The sequence below is a fragment of the Dipodomys merriami genome, unplaced genomic scaffold (assembly GCF_024711535.1).
Source record: "Dipodomys merriami isolate MVZ:Mamm:240054 unplaced genomic scaffold, mDipMer1.0.p SCAF_1, whole genome shotgun sequence".
Taxonomy (NCBI): Eukaryota; Metazoa; Chordata; class Mammalia; order Rodentia; family Heteromyidae; genus Dipodomys; species Dipodomys merriami.
In genome coordinates, this window is record NW_027202270.1 from 53,399,922 (window position 1) to 53,419,446 (window position 19,525).

The window sequence follows — 19,525 nt, forward strand, 5'->3', positions numbered from 1 at the left end:
GAAGGGATGGGAAGGGGTAACAAAGGAGGAGGCAACAGTACTTGATACGACATGTACTCATTATCTTACCCATGTAATTTTAACCCCTCTATACAGTATTTTCACAATAAAAAATTTGACTTGGACATCTCTGTTAATTGAAAGTCAAACATCAATGAAATGATTGAAAAATCACATCAATATCAACAGAGTTGGGTAATCATTAACTACAAAATGAAATAACTACAGAAATCAAATAAAATAAACTTGCTTTACATTTTTTCAATTTATTTTTTTCTTTAATTGAGGCAGTAGATAGGTCTTTTAGATGCCAATAATTGTAGGAAAACTAGAAAATATTTAAAAACTAAAATAAAAAGGAATGAATAGTTTGTAACACACAACTAACTAATTTTAATATTTTCCTGTATTTTCTTTAAATCTTTTAAAAATTCAATAAAAAAGTAAGGTATAAAATATATAAGTATGCAAGTCTTCAATCCTATGTTGTTTATTTAATTATTTTATGAACATTTTGCATATAGTAATTTATCTTTCTATATATATGTTTATTATTTTGAAACAAGGTCTTGTTATACAGTCATGGGGGGGTTCCCTCAACTTGCTATGTAACCAAAACTGGCCTCAGTGTCTTAATCCTTCTGATTTTACCTATCAAAGGCTAGGATAAAAGTCTCATTTTAATCCATTCATCTGCTGAGGGGCATGGGTTGGTTCCAAACCCAGATGCCCCTCAGCAGATGAATGGATCAAGAAAATGTGGTATATACACAATGGAATTCTATGCCTCCATCAGAAAGAATGACATTGCCCCATTTGTTAGGAAATGGAAAGACTTGGAAAAAATTATATTAAGTGAAGTAAGCCAGGCCCAAAGAAACATAGGTCCCATGGTTTCCCTTATTTGCAATATCTAGTATATTTCTAGGATAATCTTACCAGACAAGTAGAAAAGGTCAAAAGCTACTCATATATGACTATATAAGATGATGCTAAGAGAAATGAACCTCAAGATAGGGACACAAGAGGTTTATCTTTGTAGCTGTTGTTTTTAATGTACTTATAATATACTATGTGTTTTTTTTGTTTCTTTTGTATGTCCTTCCCCCATAGTATAACCCCTGTTTTCACTGTATTTGATTCCAGTACCTTGCATCTTGTGTATACATTTTTTTTTCTAATTTGGGGAGGGGAAGGAAAATAACAAAATGCTGAAACAAGGATACAGGTCGACCAATTGTAACAATGAGATGTACAAGACACTGTGTTGAAAAGGAACTTTACAACTTGGAGGGGAAAGGAGGAGTTAGGGGGGTGGGGACGGGAGAGATGGTAAGGGAAAAATGAAGGAGGGGGTAAAAATGCTCAATAGGAAATGTACTCATTATCTTATTCATGTAACTGTAACCCCTCTGTACAGTATCTTTACAATATAATATAAATATTAAAAAGTTTCATTTTAAATGCTTATGCAATATTCCATCTTCTCCATAGCTATGCCACCATTAACCTCTGTCTCTAGTTAGGCACTTCAGGGATTGCTTAAGACTTTTACTATGAGATATTAAAGTAAATATTTTTGGGTGCAAAGTGTAGATTATGTCCTTAGGGTAAATTTTATTTTGTACCAGCTTATCTTCAAGAACTTTTGCTCCTCCATTAATCTCCCATCTACTCTTCTTGAAGATCAATTTTTGAATATAATTGCAAATTTATAACATGTTGTTTTGTGATAAAATAACTCAATCCACACATTTTTTCCACTTTTTCCCCATTATACGTGGTCTTGCTATGTAGCCCAGGCTGGCTTTGAACTTTCAATCTTCTTGTCTTGGCATCTGAATGTTGAGATCACAAATGGTACAGATACCAGTTTTCTTTTCTTTTTTATATATATATATATATTTTATTTTATTTTATTTGAGAACATACTGTACAGAGGGGTTACAATTACATGGGCAGGATAATGCATACATTTCTTACCAAGCATTGCAGCCTCCTCCTTTGTTTACCCTTCACCTCCCTTCCCAGCCTCCCCGCTCCCCGCCACCCAATCATACCCCCCTCCCCCCACCCCCCACCGACATTGTAAAGCTGGTTTTGACATGACATTTTGTACTTCTCATTGTTGCAACAGGTCCACCTGAATCCTTAAACGACTTGTTTGTCCCCATCTCCTCCACATGTTATACTGACATCAAATATAGTGAAAGCAGAGGTTACACTGTGGGGGAGGGACATACAAAGCAACAAAGAAATAATCTTATAAATGCGTTAGAAACACATGCATGAAAGAAACGAAAACATTAAAATACATATTTAAGGGTTCGTTTTCCTAACATCACATTATCTGCCCTTTTCCGCTTGACTCATACCTATACTAGATATTGCAAATAAGGGAAACCATGGGACCTATGTTTCTTTGTGCCTGACTTACTTCACTTAATATAATTTTTTCCAAGCCTTTCCATTTCCTAACAAATGGGGAAATGTCATTCTTTCTGATGGAGGCATAGAATTCCATTGTGTATATATACCACATTTTCTTGATCCATTCATCTACTGAGGGGCATCTGGGTTGGTTCCATATCTTAGCTATGGTAAATAATGCTGCAATAAACATAGTTGTGCTGGTAGCTTTAGTGTGGTCTTGTTTGTAAACATTTGGGTAAATGCCCAAAAGTGGGATTGTTGGGTCATAGGGGAGTTCTATGTGAAGTCTTTTGAGGAACCTCCATACTGCTTTCCAAAGTGGTTGAACAAGTTTACATTCCCACCAACAATGAAGTAAAGTTCCTTTCTGTCCACATCCCCTCCAGCATCTGTTGTTGTTAGAGTTCTTGATTTTTGCCATTCTAACTGGAGTGAGGTGATATCTCAATGTTGTTTTGATTTGCATTTCTTTTATGGCTAGGGATGTTGAACATTTCTTCATGTGTCTATTGGCCATCCTTCTTTCTTCTTCAGAGAATTTTCTCTTTAAGTCTTTTGCCCACTTATTTATTGGGCAGTTGTTTCTTTGAGGATTTGTTGTTGAGGGGTTTAATTTTTTGAGTTCCAAGTATATTTTAGATATGAGACCCTTGTCCGTTGTATGGCTAGTAAAGATAAGATCTTCTCCCAATCCGTAGGTTTTCTATTGATCTTGCTAGCTATGTCATTTGCCCTGCAGAAGCTCTGCAACTTTATGCAATCCCATTTGTCCAACCTTTCTTTGATTTGTTGTGTTTCCGGGTCTCTATTCAGAAAATTTCGGCCTGAGCCAAGGAGACCTAGGGTTTCTCCTATTCCATCCTGTAATGTTTTCAGAGTGTCTGCTTTGAGTTCAAGGTCTTTGATCCATTTGGAGTTGATTCTGGTGCAGGGTGATATATAAGGATCTAGCTTTAGTTTTCTACATGTAGTTAACCAATTTTGCCAGCACCATTTACTGAAGAGGCTGTCTTTCTTCCATTCTATTGTTTTAGCTTCCTTATCGAAGATTAGATGGCTATAGGTCTGTAGGTTCATTTCTGGGTTTTCAATTCTATTCCATTGGTCCTGAGGTCTGTTCTTAGGTCAATACCAAGCTGTTTTGATTACTATGGCTTTATAGTAGAGTTTGAAATTTGGTATTGATATTCCTCCAGCAGTGTTCTTTCTGTTGAGGAGCGTTTTTGCTATTCTGGGTCTTTTATTGTTCCATATGAATTTTTGGATTGCCTCTTCTATTTCCTTGAAGAATGAGGGTGGAATTTTGATAGGTATCGCGTTGAATTTGTAGATAGCCTTGGGAAGTATTGCCATTTTCACGATGTTAATCTTGCCAATCCAGAAGCATGGGAAGTTTTGCCATTTTTTAAGTTCGGTGTTGATTTCCTTTTTCAAGATTTTAAAGTTTTCATCATAGAGGTCCTTCACTTCTTTAGTTAAGTTAATTCCTAGGTATTTTATTTTTTGTGGGGCTATTACAAATGGAGTTGCTTTCCTAATTTCAGCCACACTTTTCTCATTGTTGGCATACAGAAAAGCCATTGATTTTGGGGGGTTAATTTTATAACCTGCTACTTTGCCAAAGTTTTGAATCAGCTTGAGTAATTTGGGAGTGGAGTCTATGGGATTCTTTAAATACAAGATCATGTCATCTGCAAAGAGGGAGAGTTTTATTTCTTCTTTCCCTATTTGGATCCCCCTTATGTCTGCATCTTGTCTTATTGCTGTAGCTAGGCATTCTAATACTAGATTGAAGAGAAGGGGAGAGAGTGGGCATCCTTGTCTTGTTCCTGAGTTAAGAGGAAATGGCTTTAGTTTTTCACCATTGAGTATAATGCTGGCTGTAGGTTTGTCATATACAGCCTTTATTGTATTGAGGAATGTTCCATGGATTCCTAATTTTTCCAAAACCTTCATCATAAAGGGGTGTTGGATCTTGTCGAATGCTTTTTCTGCGTCTATTGAGATAACCGTGTGGTTCTTGTTCTTGCTCCTGTTGATGTGATGAATAATATTAATTGATTTACGTATATTGAACCAGCTTTGCATCCCTGAAATGAATCCTGTTTGATCGTGGTGTATGATTTTTTGGATGAATTGTTGAAGTCGGTTGGCCAAAATTTTGTTGAGAAGTTTTGCATCAATGTTCATCAAAGAAATGGGTCTATAGTTCTCTTTCTTTGATGAGTCCCTGCCTGGTTTTGGGATGAGGGTTATGATGGCTTCATAGAATGTGTTCGGTAGTGAGCTTTCTCTTTCAATTTCATTGAAGAGTTGGAGGAGAATTGGTGTGAGCTCTGCTTTGAAGGCCTTGTAAAATTCCGCTGTAAAACCATCTGGTCCTGGACTTTTTTAGCTGGGAGGTCTCTTATTGCTGTTTCTATTTCAATGCTTGATATGGGCCTGTTAAGATAGTTTAACTCATCTTGGTTTAGTTTTGGCATGTCAATATTTGCTAGGAAGAGGTCCATTTCTGTCAAGTTGTCAAACTTATTAGCATAAAGTTTTGAGAAGTATTCCCTTATAATGTTCTGAATCTTGGTTGTTTCCGTGGTGATGTTTCCATTCTCATCTCTGAGTTTATTAATTTGGGTGTGTTCTCTTCTTTTTCTGATAAGATTTGCTAAGGGTCTGTCAATTTTGTTAAATTTTTCAAAGAACCAACTCTTTGTTTTGTTGATTCTTTCTATAGTTTTTTTTGGATTCTGATTCATTTAATTCTGATTTAATTTTGATTATTTCTTTCCGTCTACTGGATTGGGGTTTATCTTGCTGCTCTTTTTCAAGGAGGTTTAGATGTGTCATTAAATTGTTAGTTTCAGGTCTCTCCAATTTGTTGATGTAGGAGCTCAGAGGAGCTGGTAATTTGTGTGTTCATTTTTGTTGAATAGCATGAACATTTGAATTTCCTTTCTAATTTCTTCCATGACCCACTCATGATTCAGCAGTGTGTTGTTCAGCCTCCATGTGATGCCGGACTTTCTTTGGTGGCTTTTGGTGTTGAGTTCTAATTTTATTCCCTTGTGGTCAGAGAGGATGCAAGGTATAACTTCAATGTTTCTGAATTTAGACAAGTTTGCTTTGTGGCCTAAAATGTGGTCTATTTTAGAAAACGTTCCATGTGCTGCTGAGAAGAAAGTGTATTCTGATGCTGCTGGGTGAAATGTTCGGTAAATGTCTGTTAAGTCTAGTTGATCTATGCAGCTGTTTAGATCTGCGGTTTCTCTGTTGAGTTTTTGCCGAGTTGATCTATCTAGTGGGGAGAGTGGTGTGTTAAAATCCCCAACAATTAATGTCTTTGGATCTATATGGGATTTGAGGGAAAGTAGTGTTTCTTTGATGAATTTGGGTGCTCCATTGTTTGGCGAATAGATATTTAGAATTGTAATATCCTCCTGAAGGAGAGATCCTTTAATTAGTATGTAGCGACCTTCTTTATCTCTTCTCACGAATTTTAATTTGAAGTCTATTTTATCTGATATTAGGATTGCAACTCCCGCCTGTTTATGGGGGCCGTTTGCTTGGTAGATTTTGTTACAGCCTTTAACATTGAAAAGGTGTTTGTTTTTACGGGCAAGATGTGACTCCTGCAGGCAGCAGATAGAAGGGTCTTGTTTTTTAATCCAACTAGACAGTCTATGTCGCTTAATTGGAGAGTTCAGTCCGTTAACGTTAAGAGATAGGACTGAGAGGTATTTGGGAGTTCCTGCCATGTTATCTACCTTCTTGGGGGCTGCGAAAACTGGGTTATTCCTATGGTTCTTGGATTCTCAGTTTGGGTGTAGTTTGTTGGCCTTTATTGTCAGATACCAGTTTTCTTTATTTCATGTTTATTCACCCTGAAAATTTCTTTAAAAATTAGCCTCAAACTCCAAATCATTCTATTGAACTTTCAACTAAATTATATTATCCATATGTTATTGAGTCTTCCTCAACAGGTTTCTTTAAGGTCACTAAAAATGTTTGAAAATATTTGCAGGCCCCTCCTCCCCCCTCCCTCCCCCGTGTGTGTGTGTGTGTGTGTGTGTGTGTGTGTGTGTGTGTGTGTGTGTGTGTGTGTGTGTGTGTGTATGTGTGTGTGTGCACGCTTGTGCACCAGTCATCGGGCTTGAACTCAGGCTTGTGCTATCCCTGAGATTTTTTTTTTTGGTCGATTGTGGAGCTTGAACTCTGGGCCTGGGCGCTGTCCCTCAGCTCTTCAGCTCAAGGCTAGTGCTCTACCACTTGAGCTACAGTGCCACTTCTGGTTTTATGGTGGTTTATTGGAGATAAGAGTTTCATGGACTTTCCTGCCGGGGCTGGCTTTGAACCGTGAGCCTCAGATCTCAGCCTCCTGAGTAGCTAGGATTACAGGTGTGAGCCACTGGTCCCCGTCATCCCTGAGCTTTTTTGCTCAAGACTATTGCTCTACCTACCACTTAAGCCACAGTTCCATTTTTTTTCTTTTTCTTTTTCTTTCTTTCTTATTTATTTATTTATTTTTTTGTGCTTAATTCTTCAATTAAGTTAAATCCATGAGAGTGTCATGGACTTTCCTGCCCAGGATCACTTTGAACTGCAGCCCTCAAATCTCAGCTTCCTGAGGAGGTAGGATTACAGGTGGGAGCCACTAGTGACTGCCTCATTCCCCTCCCCCGCCCCTCCCCCCCATTGAGTTTAATTCAGGGCCTCAGAGCTTCCTAGGCAGATACTCTGCCACTTGAGCCATGCCTTCAGCTCTCTGATATCTCTTTTTAAGCATTTGTTTCTTCTACTTTTCTTTTTGTCATTATTGATATTATAAATGTGTAAACAAAATTCATAAAAGTTTCTTATTAAAGTTCTGCCCTCTTAGCCTCAGGCTTTTTTTTTTTTTGTAAGATGTTCACTTTGGCATTTTCTGATAATGAAGTATGACTTCCAGAAAGTATGAGGCAGGAATAGTAGCACACACTAAGTCTCAGATCTGTCACTAATGGTAACAATGTATAAAAAGTAAATCTCTTAATATCTCATTTCATAAAGTTAATAATAAATGATATGCACCAAACATATGCCACTTAAATTTTAATCAATGCTTTTAGAATAGTAAACTTATATTCTAAAATATGTAAATTTTAAGACAATAATTACATATAAAGTAATGTAAGACCAGTTGCATTTGGTTTTAGAGAATTGGTGTTTCACATAATTATGCAGAACTAATTAATTCAAAATCTGTTTATCAACAGTAGTCTGTAGCTACAGCATTTTCTCCCAGAGGCATTAACAAAGGCTTATCACCTGCTTTCTTGTTGCAGTTTGTCTCAAAGGCAAATCAATATGAGAAATATAAAAATGCTATTCCCAGAACTAACACTTTCAACAACTTACAAGAACTTTTAGTATCTGATACAATTAGCTTTCTTAGCTTAAATTAAAACAGTTTTATTTAGCAATGAAATGTGTCAAAATACTAAGGATTTAAGAGGAATAATAAAGTTCTATTACATGTTTTTAAAAAAATAAATTTAGGTTATGTATTTTCTTATTTAATCTATGCATGAACTTTAAATTTTTATGCTTTTTCAGGATAAATAGCTATGGCAGAGAGTTGAGAACAAAAGGACCTTAGAAAGCTACAATACGTGTCATAGCTTAAACAATATATATGCATTGCATATACCAACATACAGTTTTTTCATATGGAAATGAAGTGCCCAAATGATGGAGAGTAAAATACCAGCAAAACAACAGGAACACATTGCTGAGGAATGCATCTCTTGTTTTCTAAATTTTCAGTCAGTTAGATTTCCTCCAACATTATTCAATTACTGAATTTCAAGAAGTTCATTTGGTATAGGGCCAGGCAAAATGAAAGTGTTTTGAGTGAAAGAACCAATATTGTTTTATCTTCACAATAAAAGAACAAATCTTAAGAATTGCACCAAAATAAATTTGGAATTGGTGAAATCTTTCATGTTTGTTTGTTTGTTTGTTTTGTTAATCCTAACTCAGGTTTAGCAGAGAGGGTGTTACAAAGACAAATTTCTATAGCAAGAAATTATGCTCTATACTCTAGTCCGAGCTTACTTAAAAAATCTGTAAGAGGATTCTCATTATAACAATATTAATGTCCCTTCTGGAATTAGCTTAGCAACTTCAAATGATGTTATTGACTCCAATGACTTTCTAAGATGGTAGAAAGTATAATAAAGAAGTAAACAAAAATTCCACAAAGGAAAAAATTCTATGGTTAAGTGACACATAATTAGCAGTTCTTCAGTTTTTTCCCAATCTTCCAACTTGTCTGAGACTTTGACAAAAGACAAAAACCTCACATTGTTTCAATATTAAACCCTAAAGCCAGCAGATATTTTAATGCTAAATGTATGAGGAACTTATTTCCATAATCCAAATAAAAATAGAGTAAGGAAAACAATTTAAAGCCTAATTGATGTAGAACAAGCCAGCCCAGCTGAAAGACGGTAAAAAACCATGTATTTCTCTTTTGAGTTCTGCTGAATTGGTTCAACACTAATAATAAGAACAACTAGAGAAAAATGTGGATCACGCAAGACAATTTTTTATTATACTTAAAGAATTATTTTATCAACATTTTAAAGATTTTTTTTATTAGAATACATTAGCTGTACAAGGCCGGGTTCATTGTAACATTTTCATAACTTTTTTGTAACATACTTAATCAAACTCACTCTGTCATTCTCCTTTATATCCCCCTCCATCAAGAAATATTTTTTGAGGAGGGGGATATAAAGCTTCTCCTTTGCCCCCACTTTTGATACCACTTTATGAGCACCCTGACAGGGAGGGACATTGGTGATGGGTCATTCAGTATAGCTGGAGAGATTCCATCCACAAATAGAGCACCATAATTGAGTAGACTGACTGCCAATTACCAGCTGGATGATTATGAGTGGGTGATTTATCTAATGTCCTTTATTCCATTTCCTTTTCTGGGGTTGCTATTGGTATTAAACAAGGTAATAATGTAGGGTACATTACATATGCTTGGTACAATGCTTTGCTCAACAAAATGGTCGATACAATTCTTATTATGACAAGGAAGGGCAGAAAACAGAGAAGTTCTAACAGTTCTGGCAGTATACAGGTTGTAGATTATATAGCTTTATTTTATGGTCATCTCTCTATGTTCAGTATGTCAGAGAATCCAGATGTAGGGTGAGTGCATTTTTCCTTCTTGTACTGTCCTGTAAGAAAATGGTTAGGAATGTAAGCCATGTCTCCAGTAGCACAGTCAATGAGAAGTCACACCAACATCTACATGACAGAGTTTTGAACACCACAGACTCTTTTTTTTGTCTTTGAACAAAACATAAAAACTAATATCATGCTTAAAATATTAGCATGAGTCATGAGTTTATCAGCAAAAATATTTCAATAAGAAAACAGTTTCTAATTCCTTATAATGTGTAAGACATAGCTTCATTGAGATAGGAGAAAGCTGGTTAGTGACCTTAATCACTAGTACTTTATGTATCTTCTTTATCTTTGCCACCACTCTGGGAGTTCCCTATCTCTTTGTGGAAGACTCATCTATAATGTACTGAACTGTGTACCTTTCAAATTCGTATGTTGAAGTCCTAGCCTCTTTTGTTTCAGAACATGACTGCATTTGTAGACAGAATCTTCAAAGAGGTAATCAAGGCAAAATGAGACCTTAGGGGTGTGTGTGTGTGTGTGTGTGTGTGTGTGTGTGTGTGTGTGTGTGTGTGTGCGCACGCGCACGCGCGTGCGCGCTTGTGCATGTGCATGTTTGCCAGTGCAGGGTGGACTTGAACTCAGGGCGGGGGCACTGTTCTGAGCTTTTCTGCTCAAGGCTTCTAGTGCTTTACCACTTAAGTCACACTTCGCTTCTGGCTGCTTTGGTGGCTAATTGGAGATAAGAGTGACATGGATGTTCCTGCCCAGGCTGGCTTAGAACTATGATCCTCAGATCTCAATCTTCTTAGTAGCTAGATTACAGGCCTGTGACACTGGTGCCTGGCAAGACATCAGGGTTTGAATCTAATTGAATATGAGTGATATTGTAAGAGAAGATTGGTTCATAGACACACACTTAGGAAAGACCACAAGAAGATGATAGAATATGCTCACTTACAATCCAAAGACAGAGGTATCAGAAGAAACAAACACTGTTGACATGTTGACTCAGAATTTTAGCTATCAGAATCATTAGGGAATATGTTTCTGTTATTTGAGTATAATCATCTGTTATAAAAGCTGTATCAAATGAATGTGGCATCCTATTACCTGGCCTCTCTCCATTTCTTTATTTTTTCATATCCAGGGATCTTCACATTTCTTCTTCTTCCACTCCTCTTCCACAGTGGCACCCTGACATCATAATCTAGATCAGCTAACGTCTGAAATACTACATTCAAATCTGTGCTGTTTTCTAATTTCAGAACCCAGTGACACTGTTACACAATAAGTCACATTGGACCTACTTTCTCTCTTCATTTTCCCGTTGTTCTCTTTCTTCTCAACAGAGTCTACACAAGATGGTTTGTCACTTCACCCCACGTGTTGCCTCTTCAATCTTGTATTTCCTCCCACGCCCAAACCTCCACAGAGCCCCTACCCCGCTGTCAGTCTTCCCTGCCCACGATGTGGTTTCCTCACACAGTCACATCACCTGCTCTGAACCGTGTTCGAGTCCTTGAGGCCTTTAACACTATCCCTTCATCGCTCCCCTTCTCTACAACTGCGAGTCCCAACTTCTTCTCTCCTATTTTCCAAAACCCAGGTCTCACCAGGGCTGTCCTCACTAGCAGCAGATGCTTTGCTTCAGATAAAGGAGGCCACTAGGAATGAGCTTCCCCCAGTTCTACCGATCAACAAGTACATTTCTCTGCATCCTCCCCACCATTCTCACCCTTTCTCCGCTCCTCTGATAAATGTTGTGAGTCCTGTTCCTTTCTAAGGGCAATTCCTAGACTCCCTGGTGCTCCATTCCTCAGATCCTCCAAGGCTGCTTCCACTTTTCCCAATTTTTTAGTTTTCTCTGAAATTTAATAACTATCTCCGTTCTTCTTTCCCTCTGATTTATTACCTCCATGTTGGTCATGGGGCTTTAACTCTGGACCTAGGCACTGTCCCTCAGCTCTTCAGCTCAAGGATAGTGCTCTACCAATTGAGTCACATGGCTACTTCTGGCTTTTTCTATTTATGTGATGCTGAGGAATCAAACCCAGGGCCTCATGCATGCAAGGCAGGCCCTCTACCGCTGAGCCACCTTCCCAGCCCTGTTACCTCCTTTTTACTATTTAAATAATCCCCAAATAGCCCAGTAGTACTCCCTTCTACTCCTCTGGGTTGCCCTCATGCCAAAGGACACTGGAGAGTGGGGAAGGGTTGGGATGAGTCCCACAAATGTGGGAAAATTGAGGAACAAAGAGCAGTGAGCCAGCTAGTTAGATAAATCTGAATTTTCATTCAGGAGTGAAAAAATGAAAGCATTACTTTTCATGTGTTTGGAATCTCAGAAGATACACCATAAATAATAACAATAAAAATAAAAAACAGCAGTAACAACAATAATAATATGTTAGTGTTAATGTCGGAGTGTCTCAATGTCTTCTGTAACACACACACACACACACAATCTAATAATATGTTAGTGTTAATTTCGGAGTGTCTGAGTGTCTTCTGTAACACACACACACACACACACACACACACACACAATCTTTAAGTAGTTGTTAAATGGCAACTCTTTTGTATTTTAACTCATTACTACTAACAAGCTCTGAGGAAGACACTGTTTTTATCCCTACTGATCAGTTCAGAAACGAAAGCATACATAATAACAAAAACAAACATTTATGATGTTTAATAGTATGAGGACTTTATATTAGTCACTCATTTATTCTGCAGAACAACTGATAAATCTCTACTTTGCACAATGTGATTTCCAAATAGTTTAAATACATTTCTGTACTGCTCCTCTACATGTATTTATTTGAAAAATCTTCCAAATTCTTCCCATTTCTTTGCAAATGATGCCATATTATTCTGTCTAATTCATGAGTAAAATTCTGCTGTGTATATATACCACATTTTCTTGATCCATTTGTCCATTGAGGGCATCTGTGTTGATTCCATACCTTGGCTACGGTGAATAGTGCTGTAATGAGCAAAATCATGTGAAGTGAAATAAGTCAGGCCCAGTGATACAAAGGTTGCATGTTTTTCTCATATGAATTAATTTTTTTTTTTTTTGGGTCCGGTAGTGGGGCCTGAACTCTAGGCCTGGGTGCTGTCCCTAGCTCTTCAGCTCAAGGCTAGCACTCTACCACTTGAGCCACAGCACCACTTCTGGCTTTTTTCTTTTTCCTTATGTGGTGCTGAGGAATTGAACCCAGGGCCTCAGGCATGCAAGGCAAGTGCTCTACCACTGAGCCACCTTCCCAGCCCCATATGAATTAATTTATAAACATGTAAGCAAACACTTTGGGAGTGGTATATTTATTTATTTATTTTTATGGTCAGTTGTGGGGCCTGAACTCTGGGCCTGGGCACTGTCCCTCAGCATTTCAGCTCAAGGCTAGCACTCTACCACTTGAGCCACAGTGTCACTTCTGGCTTTTTCTGCTTATGTGGTGCTGAGGAATCGAACTAAGGGCCTCATGCATGCAACACAAGCACTCTACCACTGAGCCACCTTCCCAGCCCCATGGGAGTGGTATATTTAAATGTGTTAACTGAAAGATGGTAGATTCAGGGGAGAACTCCAATAGTGTAATTCCTTAGGCTAAGCTACAGTCTAACAAAATAAACACCATGAAATAGATACTTGAAAAGTGGGGTGAGGCCAAGAGAAGGTAGGTGAATAATGAGAAGAAAGAAGGGGGAATGCAGCAATAAAATTCAATGAATAATCTACAAAATTAATAATATTGAGTTTAGAGTGGAGTTGGGAGGAAAGGATGAGACTGTTGATCAAGATGCATTGTGCTTATGAACTGCTTTGTTTTGTTTTGTTTTTTTTTTTTTTTTGGTCCGGTCGTGGGGCCTGAATTCTGGGCCTGGGCGCTGTCCCTCAGTTCTTCAGCTCAAGGCTAGCGCTCTACCACTTGAGCCACAGCACCACTTCCGGCTTTTTTCTTTTTGCTTATGTGGTGCTGAGGAATCGAACCCAGGGCCTCATGCATGCAAGGCAAGCACTCTACCACTGAGCCACCTTCCCAGCCCATGAACTGCTTTGTTAAATGGCAACTCCTTTGTATAATTAAAGATAGTAAAAACAACTACATAAAAAGAAAAATCTTTAAGTGATTTCACTTGTATCCGAAATATAAAAAGCTCAGCTGAGAGAAATTCAGAGTAGAATGGTGGTTACAGATGCTGTAGAGAGCAGTGAGGAGAGCTGCTAGGGGAGTGGTGGATCATGGGACTAAGTTGCAGTTAGAAGCAAGTTCTGAGGTGCTATTTGCACATTAGGGTAAATATAGATGCGAGTTATATCAATATATTTCAGAAGGCTAGATTAAGGGGTCTTGAATATTTTAATCATAAGGAAATAAAAAATGCTTGAGAAGATAGGTATGTTTTCCCTAACTCAAACACTATACAATGTATACTTGCCTTGAAATATTAGATGGTATCTCAGAAATATATATAATTATATTCTTTGCTAGCAATTAGAAGTAAATTTAAATTAAAAAATAAATAAAATGAAGACATGAAAGAGAAAGTCATGAAATAAAAACATCAAGGCTAATTTACATACTAAGAGAGAAAGTTTTGGAGAGCCCAGCTTGCTCACTTCCTAGTTCTGTGCTGAGGCAGGGTCCTTAACCTCTCTGTGTCTGTTTTCTCTTTTATGGATAGAAGGACAGTTAGATTATCAACTTCACTGATTGCATTACGATAAAATAAGATAATATATGTAAGTTTTTGAGACTATAGTATGTGCTAAGAAAAACTATGACTATTTTTGCTTCGTTTCATTTCTTTCCATGAATAATTAATGATAACCAGGTAAAGTGAAGAATTCAAGTAAGTGGCTTAAATCCTTTTGGCATGTTCCTCATAGCCATGGTATAGCTCTTAGTCTAAGCAGAAATGATTTCATATTTTTCCCTTTATAAAATACAAAATGAATTTGTTAGAGAACATAAAGATTCCTCTGTTACATTTATTTATTCTTATGACTAACATCATTCAGGCTTCAGAGAAGGTGATGACTTCAAAACAAAATTCTACTGTTTCACCTGCATAAAGATGTGTTGGTTAAATCATTTCAGATATTGGGCACACACTCTACTTAGGATTCAGGAGATAATTTAAGCTGTGATAAGTGAAAATATTTTCACTTAGATAAGTGAAAATATCAATATATTAACTTGCCGGATTTTTTTCAATTAGCATGAATGAGATATATTCTCATTATGTGATACTTCATCATGAATAGCTGTTTACTTGTTTCACTTCCTGTTCAAATTTGCCATTACAGAGAGTACTCATAAATTGGTGAAATATTTGAAATAGTTGAAAAATTTAAATAATTCATAGTATTCAAATTTGTACAGATTGAGCGGCCCAAATCTGTAACTTCAAAATCCAAAAGACTCCAAAATCTGAAATATTTGTAGTCCTAACCTAATGCCACATATGACTTCATGTGACAAGTTGCAGTCAACAAAAAAAAGCACTAAAATACTGTATTAAATTACTTTCAGGGGCTGGGAAGTTGGCTCAGTGGTAGAGCGCTTGCCTTGCATGCATGAGGCCCTGGGTTTGATTCCTCAGCACCACATAAGCAGAAAAAAAAGCCGGAAGTGGCGCTGTGGCTCAAGTGGTAGAGTGCTAGCCTTGAGCTGAAGAGCTGAGGGAAGCGCCCAGAACTAGAGTTCAGGCCCCACAACCGGACCAAAAAAATAAATTCCTTTCAGTCTGTGTGTATAGGTGTGCATAAAACAAAATGAATTTGTGCTTCTGGGTTTCAAGACCAAGATATCTTATTATGTATATGAAAATATTCCAGAATTTTGGAAAAAAAACCCCTCCAAATCTGAAACACTTCTGGTTCTGAACATTTAGGATAAGGAGGATAAGGACTATTCAATCTGTCTATATGTAGGTCTAATTTTAAAACTTATGACATAAAGAGTGTTAATTTCTTTCTATTACCAGCTTTTGAACTCAAGGTCTTACTCTTGTTTAGTTGGTTCTCTACCACTTCAGCCATGTCTGCAACCCAGAATTTTTTTCTGGTTATTTTGGAGACAGAATCTTGCAGAGTTTTCTGGCTGTGCTAGCTTTGATTGCAATTCTACAAGTTTCAGCCTCTTGAGTAGCTAGGATTACAGGTGTGAGCTACCAACACCTGGCTTGATTTTTTTTTTTTTTAGCCTTGTTAAATGGATCTCTATTTTGCTTTAGAGTTCATGAAAGTTATAATGTAACTGATAGCTATGTATATAGTGAAATAAGGAATATCTCAATATTTTCTGCAAGCAGTAATATTTCATGTATCACTGTTACAATGTTTGAACCAAGTATATATGTCCTATTCATTTTCAATCTAATCATTGTATTAGAAATTTGATAGTTTCTTCGGTATGGGGATTTATAAAGCGGAACCCCATGACTAGTGCCACAGTGAAAGCCACATGGTCCTTTATGTCCATTGTAGGCAACAGGAGTGCCAGGTTCAGGATGTTCCTAGCACAAAGTGACAAAGTGCCAGCTGAGCTAGAGTGTCTGTGGCTCCCAATACAAATAGAATTTCTCTGCTGAGACATGTATAGGAATTAAAACATCATTTCCCTTAAACATATAAAAATGCTTTCATTTATCTTTAAAAATATCGTAGGAAAATATATTTTAGGTTGTTTTCTAATTATGCAACAAAATCACTCCTAGTTCTGGTATGTTGGTTAAAAGTCAAAACAGCTTGTATTTGAATACAGCTATACACATTCAACATGCAAAAGCTGTTTTCGTCATGATAATTAGGCATTAAATTGTGATTTATATTGTTAAATACTTATCTAGAGTCAAATCAGAAACAGTCTGGGAACTTAGAAGTACTTTAGGATATGAGGTTGCATTAAAGATTGATCATGGTATTTTACATATTAGGTTGTATTAAAGATTGATCATGGTATTTTACATTTACATTTGAATGAACTATTTTTATTTGCATCTTGAAGTTTGAAGAAGGAATATGTATGTCAAATACAAATAGCCGAAGCTGCAAAAAGATTTTTTTGGTGACAGATACGTTTCTACCTATTCTTGCCCACTAATTGTTGGATAACCGCTCAGAGATAATGACTGTCACCAATGCAGAGTTTTCTTTCAAAGATAACCTATATTGCTATAGATGTTCAAATATGTGTGTATGTATACATGGGAGGCTTTGTCATTTATTGGTTATTTTATCCTCTACTTTCTATTTTTTATTTAGCAGATTATCTTGGAGATTGTTGTGTACTACCATATAAGAGCTACTGAAACTTTCTCTCATAATTTATTCACCTCATTCACTGTCAAAGGACACTTACAGTATTTTAATTCTTTTTTTTTGCTACCTAGGCAATGCTGGGAATTATAAATTAAGTCTTTCTGGATATGCTTGACTTTGCTTTGGACACAATTTTGTATCTGGACTGGCTAATCAGCCATCAGATTTTCTTGATAGGAATGTAGTTAACTTGAGTTAAGTGTATAAAACCATATGGTAGGATAAAATTGAGGTGTTCTTTTTTTTGTTTACAAAAATGACATACATGTTAACTCAAGTGTCCAGTAAGCCAAATAGGCTGACAGTCAAACTAGACATGGTTATCTATAGTAATGACAGATAAAATCGCAGCTATTTACAAAGATTATATGTCAGTAGCTACTTTAACATTATCTTCATGAGATTCATTTATCAACTCAGAAATTGAATCTAAACAGGATATTCAAATATTCCTAGCTGGGTGCTCTGCTTATGCCTTGAATCTTAACTGTGTAGGAGGCATGGATTAGGATGCTCACTGTCCAAAGCCAACCTGAGCAAAAAGTTAGAGAGACCCTATCTCAATGAAAAAAAAAGTAGAAGAATCACAATTCAAGATTATCTGGGCAAGAAAGCAAAGACCCAAATTGAAAAATATAACTAAAGGAAAAGGGAGGCTAAAATGATAAAGTTCAATTCCCAGTACTGCCAAGAAAGTTCCTATCTACATATGTTTGGACTCTGAAAAATCCTTAAATATGGAAAATTGTTACCTATTTTTCTTCAAAGCTAAATGCATTTCAAGTAAAGTTCTGGTAAGAAGTATCTCTAAATGTGATCCCATCAAACCTGTCATTGAGCTTGATTAACAGTTAGCAAAGCCAAAACAATAACATGCTTTGTTAGAGGGCTCACAACAAAAGCGTACTTGAAGATTGGGCATTACATGCTTACATCAGAAAACTTCTTTAAACTAGGAAAGTCCTGCTTCTACGGAGGTAACCTTGACCTTTTGGAAACCTTGTGGGATTAGGAATGAGTAAAGAAGAAACTGTATGTAGCTTCATGGGACAACATTAGAAATCTGTTTCCTTCTGGAGACAAAGGGTGTGGTTTCCCAACACAGCACAGGAAGGGTTAAACCATCATTCCTTCCTGATAATTTCATATCACTTTTGTAAGATTGCTAAATGTCAAAAAGTGTTTATTTTTTTCTAACAGTATAAAACTGAACATACTGTGAGACATAAGGTAGCAGGTGTCTTGGCTCTAAACTATCAAGTCTGTGGGCATTCTGTTGTAACAGGTGCTCCAAAAAATTTGAACAGATTTTAACCAGAGCTGTATGGGCTTTTTAATTAGCCTGGTTATTCTGCATGTGTAAAAAAGCGTTAGGTATATGCTTAAAACATCACAGGGTCTGAAAAAAAGCATGCTGCACATAGCCATTCTCTTTGCACTCTGTTATTGCATCTGACATCCATGTTTCTTTTTAACGTAGAATTTCCCCAGCTGAGGCAGCAGCCCAACAAAGAAAGACAGCAAGATGATGACAGCAAGAGACTAAGAAACCCAGAAAATGATCCTGTGATTATTCGGACACAACTCGAGCTAGATTGGAATTGAGTGGCAGCCTCCCCCTCCCTGGGGTATCCTCTTTTAAAAAATAATTCATCTATCTTATAAATTGACTTTTACCAGAAGGATGTTTTTTTCATCATCCACAATATGGGCATAAGCTTTTATTGGAGAGTTATGTTTAGGGTTTGAGTGGAATAAATAATGACAAGAGAAAATTCAATCCTGTCTAAATTGTAATTACTCTTTTAGATCATTATGTTCACAGAGACTTCAATTTGGCTACCTTTTTCCTTCTGTTTTTATGTGTTAAGGTAATATTTGATCTTTGGGATCCAACTCTGCAGCATTAATTCCTTGATCCCAAAATATTTACTGAAAGTCTATTATGTTGAGTGAGTGTGTGTGTGTGTGTGTGTGTGTGTGTGTGTGTGTGTGTGTGACAGAGGAATAAAACAGAGCTTTACCCATAAGGTAGTTAAAAATCTATATAAATTTTGAAATAGAATATTTGCCACCCTAATGATGTTGTAATCAGACTCCACCACGGGAGTTGAGAAAATGGGGAACCTTTGGTGGAACTGAGACAAGTTTCACTGAAGCGGGTGGCCTTTGATCTTGGTCTTGAAGGTGGAATAGATTCTTCAGGGACCATCGGAATTGGCACGTGGGGCTACATTACAGGCCCAAATGAAAGTACATTGGAGGTTGTTGAGTTATTGATTATAATTGTATAGTTTATTGGGAACAACGTTTTACTTTTTAGATGTACAGATGTGAATGTAGAGTAGTTGTAAATTTAGCAAATGAGAAGGCACCAGTTGCTGATGGGTTCCAGTGTCCTGTGTTCAGTGCCACAGGTAATTAGTTACAGGTATTGTCAGACTGGTTTTCTGCCAGAAGATGTGTCAGATCACATGTCATGTGACAAGGGAAAGGTAGATAAGGATTTTGACCCAAATTCATCTGTTACTTCATAATAAATGCATATCTTTCTATAACATTACAAAGCTACAAAGA

The 19,525-nt window shown here is 36.9% G+C and overlaps 1 long non-coding RNA gene across 1 annotated transcript in view; it reads left to right on the forward strand.

Moving 5' to 3' along the window:
* Positions 1-18,703, forward strand: part of LOC138826874 (uncharacterized) — an 80,809-nt gene extending 62,106 nt beyond the window's left edge. The window contains exon 3 of the long non-coding RNA XR_011371884.1: positions 18,429-18,703. This is a non-coding gene — a long non-coding RNA (uncharacterized lncRNA). The remainder of the gene's footprint in view (positions 1-18,428) is intronic.
* The last annotated feature ends 822 nt before the right edge of the window (positions 18,704-19,525 follow it).